Source organism: Typopeltis vanoorti, chromosome 7, assembly GCF_054136105.1.
Source record: "Typopeltis vanoorti isolate ZY-2024b chromosome 7, IOZ_Tvanoo_1.0, whole genome shotgun sequence".
Taxonomy (NCBI): Eukaryota; Metazoa; Arthropoda; class Arachnida; order Uropygi; family Thelyphonidae; genus Typopeltis; species Typopeltis vanoorti.
Genome location: NC_143555.1, coordinates 101505560 through 101516858, shown reverse-complemented (window position 1 = coordinate 101516858; position 11299 = coordinate 101505560). Strand labels below are relative to the sequence as shown.

Sequence of the window (11299 nt, the reverse complement as noted above, 5' to 3'; positions counted from 1 at the left end):
GGAAGAAATAGGCTCATTTGGATGCAGGAAGAAGGGGAAATATAGCTGTAGCCAATAGCGTTAGCAAAGGACCAAAAATATAAATGCTAGTTGGAAAATGCAGTAAGTCCAATATCCTTGATTTATTTTATTCCCCCCCCCACTCAAAAAAAATTAAACTCTCTAAACAGAATCAATTCGATGGGCTAAATTGTGTTGTACAATTGATGTTGGACATTTAAGGTCACGAGACGGAGTATAGTTATCTTCGGATTTGTTTTGTGGTGGGGAAAACTCTCTATATCCATATGAGACCAACTAATTCAGCTTCGTTTGAATCTATAAAATTTATCTGCGTCCTCGAATGGATTTGAACCCAGATCATTCCAAATAGAGGGGAATTCTTTTTCCAACTACCAATGGGACATGGAAAACCATTATAACCGGATCCACATCGTACTGATGTACTACGGGTGTTTAATCATCTTTAGTGATATATGCTACAGGTATTAAAAAATAAATAAACTCCTAATATATTTTATAGATTTTTTTTTTTTTTTATACAGGACCAAAAAGTTACATACGGATCCTTTGGCCAAGAAGGATACAGAGCACCAGAGATACGGGATGGACTGTATAGTAAGTGTTTCTTTCCTTTTTTTTTTTTTTCTAATTTTTCGCTATCTCTTGATTGACCGAATGCTTAGTGTATCTGCTCTTCAAATAACAGCTAATGATTCGAATTCCCTCTTGGACACGGATGTTTGTGATTGTCTTTAGACAGATTCGTGAATTGATCGTCGGGTGTGAGACCATCGACCCTTTTATTGGACGCCTGAAGTGGATGACAAAGTTCCTAAAGTAATCTCTAGAATAGCGTTTCCGGATTAAGCAAAAAATAATAAAAGTTAGAAAAAAATAAATAAAAATAAAACAATTGTTATCCAAGCCTTAGGATTACTCCTGTAGTAAACCGGCAATTTATTTTTGTCAATGTTTTTCAAAGCTCTGGAGTTTAGTGAACGGTAAACATTATTTAAAATTTAAAACTGCTGGTTTTAAATTTTAATTTAAAAACAGCAGCATTTCCTCCAAGAAGAAGCATAACCCTATCTTTAAATGCCTTAAAACCAGTCGCCGATGTAGCTTCTCTGTGAATGTAAGTTCGTTCTGGCATTCTTTTTCAGAACAGTTCGGTTTCATCTACGTTAAAAATCTGCTCTCGCAAATAGTCTTCATCTTTTATCATCTTTTTCAGGTTTTTCTTGAAAATTTCAGGGAACTAGCCGCTTCTGCCGTTATTCGTATGTTATATACAAGTAAATTCGGCTTTTGAATCGATAAAACCAAAGTTTACTAGAGTTAAATGTATGCTCACCGTATTTATCTTCTTGTTGCTTCCTAAAATTGTCAAATAATACGATGCGTATACAAAAGCAATGTGATATATGTATAATATATGTGATATACTTCACTTTTTTTATATACTTCAGTTATATATTTGTAAATAATTTGTGATGAGAATAATAAATTTTGCCATTGTAAAAAAAAAAAAAAATTATTATTATTATTATTATTATGAAATCTTGAAGGACTTATTTTGAAGGATTTATTTATTTCTGGTCTACAGAATTATTATTATTATTTTATTATTATTTTTTTTTTTTTTTGTCCAAATGAAGCAGATGGAACTATTTTAATCAGAACTTTTGGCAGTCAACTGGTTCTATCCCCTCTCGTCATCATCATATGTAACTGAGTTAAGTTTACAACTGCTGCCATCTTGTGTTCCTAATAGTAACTGGTTTATTGTGAGGGAAACACTGCGAGTTTTCAGGCCTTACTTGTCTGCATCCAAGATTCGCTAACTCGGGAAACAAGTTAAAAAAAAAAAAAAAAAAAAACTAGAAAAAGTTCCTTTAGTCGAGTACTAAAATCAAACCTATAATGTTCTTTCTTCTGTTCTACCTAAAAAATCAGTGAGGTATTGTGTAAAACAATATCATTAAAGTAATAATTTCAAGTATAATTAAAAGAAAAAAGTAGATTGCCAGTTTTACATTACTGACCATACTTAAACAAATATAGTTTCTCTATGTAAGAGTATTTCCCAATTTGCAAATTGAAAAATTTTAGCTAGTAGTATTTTCACTTCTGTAGATAATTTAATATTAAATAGCACAACAATAAAATCATTTTCTTTATTTTTTATTTTATTTTTTACTATAGATTAATTTAATTCTTTATTTAAAATTTCAAATTTGTATATATTTTTTAAAAATATTTAGTTTCTATTTGAACCAATAAAGGCTTCCACTTTCAGCCAGTGAATTACAATAATTAAGTATCGCACTCACATCCCTACTTATGTACATTTGCAGACAAATCTATTGATTGGTGGTCCGTAGGATGTGTTGCATATCGCCTCATATTAGGAGATTCCCATTTGGCTCCCATGATGCAGTGGACTGGGACAGATATTCCGTCAAATGGGAAGCGACGAAAGGGAATACTTAGAGGTAAATATCTATTTCTGAAAATATCTATTCTGAATAATTTTTTTTAACATTTATTATTTCTCAGATAAATTACACACATTATATGAACACAATTATGCATAACAAATACTTTCTCGTACATAAAGTTTTTTTTAAATAATAATAATAATAATGTTTACAACGTATATTATTATAATATTCATAATGATGATTATTACAGATTTTTTTAAATTATTAATTAAATTTTTTTTAACATTTTATTTATTTATTTAATTTTTTTAAATTTTTTTTTTAGTTTGAGATAGAATGAATATACATACAAATTTCTGCATTTGCTTATAAGGATTACTTGTAGATGAGTAAGGCAAGTTAATCCCACCTACTTAAGTTTGGGTTAGCTTTTATGAAGGGAGTGGGATTTAGCCTTCACTGTTTGTGTTGTTGCTACTGTTTATGTATGGGATGTAGGCATTGCATGCTGGTGATTTGTGATGTGTATATCAGTGTTAATGGTTTCTTACCTTTGTTGGTATATTTTCCAGAGTTCGTTTTTTAATGTTCTGTAGTTATCTACGTGTTTTAACTTTCTTGGTAGGTTGTTGAGTTGCGTGGGTATCTGATGTGATCTCACAAAAGAACCGTATGAGTTGTTGAAGGGTGTGGGGATGCAGAGAGTTGTTGTAGGTCGTGTTATACGATATGTCTCTGTTGTTTCGATAAATGATATTGAAGTAATTCCTTGTTGATGTCATGTAGTGTTTCAGGTTTTTAATGCTCAGAATTCTGTGTATCGCCATGTGCTTGTTGGATATTGGTTGTTGCGTGTAAGGTGTCCGGATCACGGTTGATCTGGACACCTTACACACAACAACCAATAATGGTTCTGAATAATAATAATAACAATAATAATAATTTATTATTATTATTATTATTATTATTATTATTATTATTATTATTATTATTATTATTATTATTATTATTATTATTATTATTATTATTATTATTATTATTATTATTATTATTATATGATAAGTTATATGACATTAATGAATTATATAAAAATCGAATTACTTATATTATAAAATTAATTACTTATATTATAAAACTAGAAATAACTGCTAAACGTATACTATAACTAAAATTGACGCAGAGTTTCGCTCTCTTAGGATTCTTCCGGAATTTTCCTCCCGGTGAGGAAGGGGACTTAGATTTCGGGGGAATTGCCCTGAGAGAGCATTTTGAGTCTCCGGGGCGGGTGTTTTCTGGCGTGGCCCGTGTGAGACCTTGTCGGTGGATGCCTTTCCCTGGAATATGAGCGGCTCTGCTCGGTTGTAGGATGAGCCTGTCACTGAGTGGGCCAACGCTGAGTTGGACGATCTTTCGGCCACTATCGAGTGGTCTAGGGATCGTTCTAATTTTTAAACAGAGCTTTACTTAAAAACAGCGCTACTGTAGCCCATGCATGTCGTAAGAGGCGACTAAAATGGGACGGGCTTAGATTTCGGGGGGGGGGGGGATTTGCCCTGAGAGAGCATTTTGAGTCTCTGGGGAGGATGTTCTCCGGCGTGTCCCATGAGGGGCCTTGTCGGTGATGCTTTTCCTGAGTGGAACCAACGCTGAGTTGGACGATCTTTTGGCCACTCGTGAGGAGTGATCCGGGGAGCGTCTTAATTTTTAGAAAGGGCTTTACTTGCATACCAGCCCCACTGTAGCCCATGCATGTCGTACGAGACGACTAAACTGAGTACCCAGGGAGGGTGATGAATGGCAATTCTGTAGCCAGTGAAGTTTTAACTGAGGCTCGGCTGTTGCTGTTACACCTGGGATGAGGGGGAAATGAATGGCAATACTGTAATGAAGTTCTATCTGAGGCTTCGCTGTTGGTGTTGCGCCTCCGATGAGATATGAGCGGCTCTGCTTGGTGGTAGGGTGAGCCTGCCACTGGGTAAAGCCAATACTGAGAACTCTTCTCGTTGACGGAGTGAGCCTGCTAGTGAGTGGAACAACGCTGGGTTAAATGGGTCACACATTGTTGGGGGGGGGGGGGGGATCTCACGACTTTTTGCAGAGGTAATATACAGGGTATCCATATATAGCACATAATATACAGGGTATCCATATATAGCACATAATATACAAGTTATCCACTGTATTTTTTAACTGAGGCTCTATATTACCTCATCCATACATTTTCTTCTACAGATAAGGGGAATATGAAAAGCATTCTTGGTTCACCTATCTAGCCACAAATAAATGACATTTTTTTCCTTCCCAAATTGTTCGTTTGATTTAATTTGTTTTATTGGGTTTTATATATTTTTTGTATTGACTTTTATGGTATGTTTTGTCCTTTGTTTTTATTTTAGACTTGTTTACCCTTGTTAGGTTTTTTAGTGTAATTTTTCCTTTTGGGGAGTTTTCATTTAATGAGTGAATAAGTCAAACGACTGTTTTAGAAGTACACGGTGGGTCAACTGAGACCTCTTTCTCAGCATCTATATACTTAAAAGTCTCAAGTCTTCAGACTTGAGTTCAAGTCTCTCATGAAAAGCCTTAAAAGGCTTTTGATGAGAGACTTTTGATGAGAGACTTGAACTCACGAAGTTTCAAACTACTACTCACACCATAAAAATTAAAAAAAATTCTGTACATAATACTCCAGTACATGCACAACGTGAACTTATACATACAATCTGCATACCAGAAGTTAGTAGTAAATCAAGCCCGATCTCCTGTTCCCACCAAAAACGTAAATAGTATTCACCATTAAAATCGCCCATCTGAACTATCACAAGTCGACTCACACGAGTCGTTTTGCCACAAAGCGGCAATTGCACAGTCATTTGCTTAAATATTCCTTTGCTAGAGAATTCAACATTTTAAAATCCTCTCTGTTTAGATCTCCTCTGATTCAAAGTCTGCTTTTCATATTCTATCAAATTTGTTTCCTACTTTTACCGTTCCCCAGAATAAATCATTCCTTGCTGTAAACAGCCCACCAGAATTTCAAGAAATCTTCATTTTCTCCCACCACGCTTGAACTTTTCTTTCTTAATGATATAATCACGTAATCACAAGAAAGATATTTATTTAACAAAATATTTCGGTCTGGAAATAGCAGACCATCTTCAGTGGTATTACAAGAACAGTTTAAAAAAATGCAAGCTAGAATACTAACAATAGATCGTTAAAATTAGAACACGCCGCGTGATGTTAAATCACTAAGTATGAAACGGAATATTTTGAAGTACAAACATGATTGAATTTGCTATTTAAAAAAATGAATTAATGAGTAATCTTGATTAGACTTTCCCAGATTTTTGATATAGATATACAGTCATTACGATTCAGGTTGGGGCAATGGAGCAAGGCCTCCACGCTTTCCTTGAACAAACGTTCGAACCTATAACGGGATCTATGTAAGAGGCGAGTCCTGGACCAAAGGATGCTGTGGTCAGTTTCAATCCCGTGTTGAGCCAATCCAGGCTTTTCAGGTTTTGTTGTGAAGAATGGATGATTGATGTTCTTGGATTCTTTTTTCAAGAGAACGTCCAGTCTGTCCAAAATAAGAGAGATCACAGTTGCACGGAATTTGATAAACTCCAGGAAGAGATAACGTTGAACGTTTGTCTTTAGGAGAAGGAAAATGAGAAGACGATTTGTTAATAGGTGAATACGTAGTTGTTAAACCATATTTCTTTAAAATTCTTGCGATAGGCACGAATTTTAAAGAAATATGATTAGGAACGGCCATGGGAAGTCCTCTTTCTCCGGCTTTAGCCAACTTTTATTTAGAACATTTAGAAAAAGTCCTCTTCGCATCTATTTTCCCTCAACCATCTTTTTGGGTAAGATATATAGATGACATCTTTACTATTTGGCCTGACAGCAAAAACTCTTTACCTTCTTTTTTAAACAGTATTAATTCCTTACATTATCGCATAAAGTTTACTATGGAATTAGAAGAAAACAACCAGTTATCTTTTTTAGACGTTCTCCTCATCCGGTCACCTTCAAATATTCTTACAACTACAGTATACAGGAAACCAACATCACAGGTCGTTATATTCTTAAAGAATCAGCCCATCATCCATGTCAAAAAACAGGAATTATAAAATGCCTCATCAGAAGAGCCAAAACTAATTGTTCTACTTTTGATTATCTACAGAAAGAACGTTCTACTATCCAACAACACATGAAACTCAATGGCTTTTATAAAAAAAGTACTCAACATCTTCTCAATTCTAATAATCCTCCACAAAACAACAACGTTTCAATACGTTGAGTGCCTATTCCTTATATCTCCGGTATTTCAGAACCTATCGCCAATCCAGACTTTTTCAGAACCGAAAAGTCTGGATTGGCTCAACACGGGATTGAAACTGACCACAGCATCCTTTGGTCCAGGACTCGCCTCTTACATAGATCCCGTTATAGGTTCGAACGTTTGTTCAAGAAAAGTGTGGAGGCCTTGCTCCATCGCCCCAACCTGAATCGTAATGACTTTATATCTATATCAAAAATCTGGGAAAGTCTAATCAAGATTAGGCTTTCCCAGATTACTCATTTATTCATTTTTTTAATAGCAAATTCAATCATGTTTCTACTTCAAAATATTCCGTTTCATACTTAGTGATATAACATCACGCGGCGTGTTCTAATTTTAACGATCTATTGTTAGTATTCTAGCTTGTATTTTTTTAAACTGTTCTTGTAATACCACTGAAGATGGTCTGCTATTTCCAGACCGAAATATTTGGTTAACTAAATATCTTTCTTGTGTTTACGTGCATTTATCATTCAGTCTTATGTCACAAGTAGCCTTGAAACAACAAATTTTCTTTCTTAAACATAATCCTTCCAAGTATTCTCTAGATATCTGCTCTCAGCTATATTCAGACAGTAACCTGGTTCTAGTGTCCTCGTTTATAGAATGACTTCCCTACTACTCTCAATTTCATGTTTCTTGGTACTGTACTATAAAAATGTCAAATGGAATAGTCCCCACAATTTTGATTCATATTCTCCGTAATCAGACGATCTTCTTCTTCATTCTTCTGATCCAACAGTCGAATTACTCAAATAATGCTTGCTTGCTTCATCTCTTATTCCACAGAGCGTTCATGTCAGTTATCCCAATTTTGGTTCACTTCTTAGTGAACCAAACATAACATTATCTAGTCTTTCAACAATGATTACAACTGCCCACTCTGCTTATATAGAAGTTAGCAACAATTGCAATAAATTCAATTGATAAAGAGTTGAAGTTGACTTAGAAAACAGAAAACTCTGTCTCTTACTCAAATGGTATCTATGCTTCTGTCCTTTAGATAAGGCCATTACATCATCACCCAAAGAAAAAGCTAACCTACTGGGATCCTTAAACTTTTACATAAGTGATAGAAATAAATCATCCTCTAAGTAGATCAGAAGAATCTTTATTAGCCTTGGTATCAAAAAATCTTCTTGTACCAATGGAAATTCCCCACAGTCGTCATGAAATTATGTATCGTAGAGTTAACTCTTGTACTGATCTCATCTTATGTGCAGCTTTATTCAAAGAGAGAGAGAGAGAAGGAAGGAATAAAAGTCTTTCATAAAACTATATTATGATTCAAACGAGATCACAAGACTAAACCTAGATCTACTTCAGGGCCGGCACTCCTCGTACAATAACCAACCAGCTTATCCACTGTGGCACCAAAGAATCAATCCCGACGTAGAAGAAATCATCGTCGTGATTTTAACCAAAGAAATGAATGCTGCTTGACATTTTTAAGTTTCTTGTCAAATTTCTGCTTTAAGTTTCTTGTCAAATTTCAGTAGTACAAAGAGGTGGAAATCACTGGATAAAAGATCTAAAGTCTGTAGTTAGCAGTCGAGAACTTACCTCCAAATTGGCATTGCATTGACTGGTGTGTGTGTGTGTGTGTGTGTGTGTGTGTGTGTGTGTGTGTGTGTGTGTGTGTGTGTGTGTGTGTGTGTGTGTGTGTGTGTGTGTGTGTGTGTGTGTGGCAATATGCAGCACCGTCCAACACGTTGGACGGTGCTGCATATTTACTAGATGCATCGCTTTACTAGATTTTTACCTTTAATTATTACCTTTACTAGATGCATCGCTCAACTGTCGAGTGACATCATAGCGTGAGTTTATGCTTATACTAAGTCACAACACAAAATGTTTCAGAGTTTTCAAAATTATTAACTCAGATGTTAGTACAAACATTCGTGCTTATCATGAATGTTTGTAACCCCGACGATGCTTTTTAAAACAATAAAAAAAAATTATATAGTTTTGAAAGATCTGTTGAGTGGTGAGAAGTGAGTATCTTTATTAACGTTTTCAATGATTCAAGTTTATTGATTTTTAGAATATTGGGAATGTAGGTACATCTCCAGTCGTTCTTCAATAACACTACGGGGTGTGTGTGTGTGTGTGTGTGTGTGTGTGTGTGTGTGTGGAGGGGGGGGACTAATTGCGAATACGGACTCTGTCGTTTAAGAATGAATTTTTTTTTTATGAACTCCTATCTGCATTATGTATATCTCCACATCATTTGAAATGTTTGCACTGAATAAGAGAACACATTGAATTGTTCGAATAAGCTCAGCGAATGTTAAAAACTTCAAAGTGAAAATGATATATTTTTGATATATTTTTAAGCTGATGAATGTTTTTTTTTTTCTTTACAGTTCTAGAAACAGGAAATGTCGCCCTACCAGTTAATCTTAGCAAAGAAGAAAAATATTTCTTAGAAGAACTTCTCCAGATAGTAAGACCTTTATGTATTTCTTTTCTTAATTACACAATAATTTCACATATTGCATATATATATATATATACATTGCAATTTTAGTTGCTGGGTTTCTCTAAAAGTTATAACGTAAATTATCATCTTCACATCTCCTGTAAGATTCAAAACTTGATTATTTGTTTTTCTATATGAAAGACTATGAAAAAACGAACAGTCGTTGAACATTCAACCTGCCGTTTTTCCCTAAGAGTTGCCCTATCGTCATTGTCGTAAGTAATTGATAACTTTATGTTTTTATTTCTATATGGAAAACATAAATATCCACTATTGAGTGTCAAAAATCTCCCTCGTTTCTCTCACAGTAGTATTATAGTGTTTCTTTCACTCTACGCATGCTCCATACGTGTCACAAGTTTTGGTTTTCAGTCATGAAGAAAAATGTGACGTCATGAGGTGTGAATTATTTACTTGAAAACAGTAAATCTCACACACTTGAAGTGTGCGAGAAAACAAGTTTTTCATATCGAGAATACGATATGAAACATTCGAATTAAATTACATTATAATTTCTAATAAATAAATTTTAGAATCAAATCAGCGCATTCATTATTAACCTTACACCATATACCTTAACACAACATATGTAATAGAAAACCTATTAATTTTAAAAAAAATTGTTCTTTTATTTTCACTATAATTTCATAAAAAAAATGAATGAACAAGTTATTATAATTACAAATGTTAAAACTTATGCAATTTATTTAAAAAATGTAGTACATTTATGCATCGCATTTTTCCTACACCTTTACCCGTTGAGTATGTACGAATTGTAATAGAGTATTGTTTAATTTTCGTTAGCTCGCATTGATAAAGATTGTAGAGTTCATTAGAAATTCGTTTTTTATCCCCCTCTATAAAGCTCTATAAATTAAATATAAATTATAATATAATATAATGTAAATATAATATAAATTAAATATCAGTTATATCAGTTAAGTTATATATATATATGTAGAAAGTATTTTTACCTTGGGTATAAATATGTTAAAGATACCAAGCAATTTTAAACCTGGTTTTACTCCATTTCCCAAGTAAGCAAACAGACTAAAAGTCAAGTTTGCGCCTGCAATTGATGCAAGTCTAACTGATCCCACAGGTAGTGCAGGACCAGGGCAACTCGTGGCAAAGGTGGAACAAGCTCCGATCACTAATCTTAATATTTACCCTTAATGCCAAAACACATCTCCAAGAAGGGGATGTATGATGTTTTGTATTAAATAAAGGTGTTATTTAAATTTGTATCAATAAAGGTCGAAACCGGTCTGGGTAGTGGTCCCTTGCCTTTAATACAAAACATCATACATCCCCTTCTTGGAGATGTGTTTTGGCATTAAGGGTAAATATTAAGATTAGTGATCGGAGCTTGTTCCACCTTTGCCACGAGTTGCCCTGGTCCTGCACTACCTGTGGGATCAGTTAGACTTGCATCAATTGCAGGCGCAAACTTGACTTTTAGTCTGTTTTAGCCTATATCAGTTATATATAACTGATATATAACTGATATAGCTGATATTCTCGGCCTTTTGGCTTAGATCAAAGTGTGTAGTATATAGATTCTGTTCTTAACCGTTAATATCGGTACGAGTCCCATCGGGTTTCACGATATTTAACGAGAAATTTGCAGAACTTTCTAAACCCCAGACTGGGGAAATATCAAACACTTGGTGGTGGGAATAGATAGGTTCCCCCATCTGATCATGCCCTCCATTCTGCCGCGTGTGCGTACCCTCGGAATTGAGGTTGACGCCACAATACCGGCAAGGGAGATGGCGAAAGCTATCATAAACTGCGTCGGCGCAGAGAACATTTTTGGATTTACCCCTTATGGGGGAGGAAGATACCAGGTAGTGACCAAAAATATCGAGACCAGAGAAAAGCTTCTCAAAGGGTTTGGCTGTGGCCAAGTAAAAGTATCTCCCTTCATGGTTGGGAGCATCCTGAGAACCCTTAAGATACCACGATTTCCCCTAGAATATGCAGAGAACAACGATATAATTCACAGCGTCT

The 11299-nt window shown here is 34.7% G+C and overlaps 1 non-coding gene across 1 annotated transcript; it reads left to right on the top strand.

Moving 5' to 3' along the window:
* Positions 1 to 10801: 10801 nt before the first annotated feature.
* LOC150104913 (U2 spliceosomal RNA) lies at positions 10802 to 10996 on the top strand. Its single transcript, XR_016548615.1, has one exon. It is a non-coding gene; the product is annotated as a U2 spliceosomal RNA (small nuclear RNA).
* The last annotated feature ends 303 nt before the right edge of the window (positions 10997 to 11299 follow it).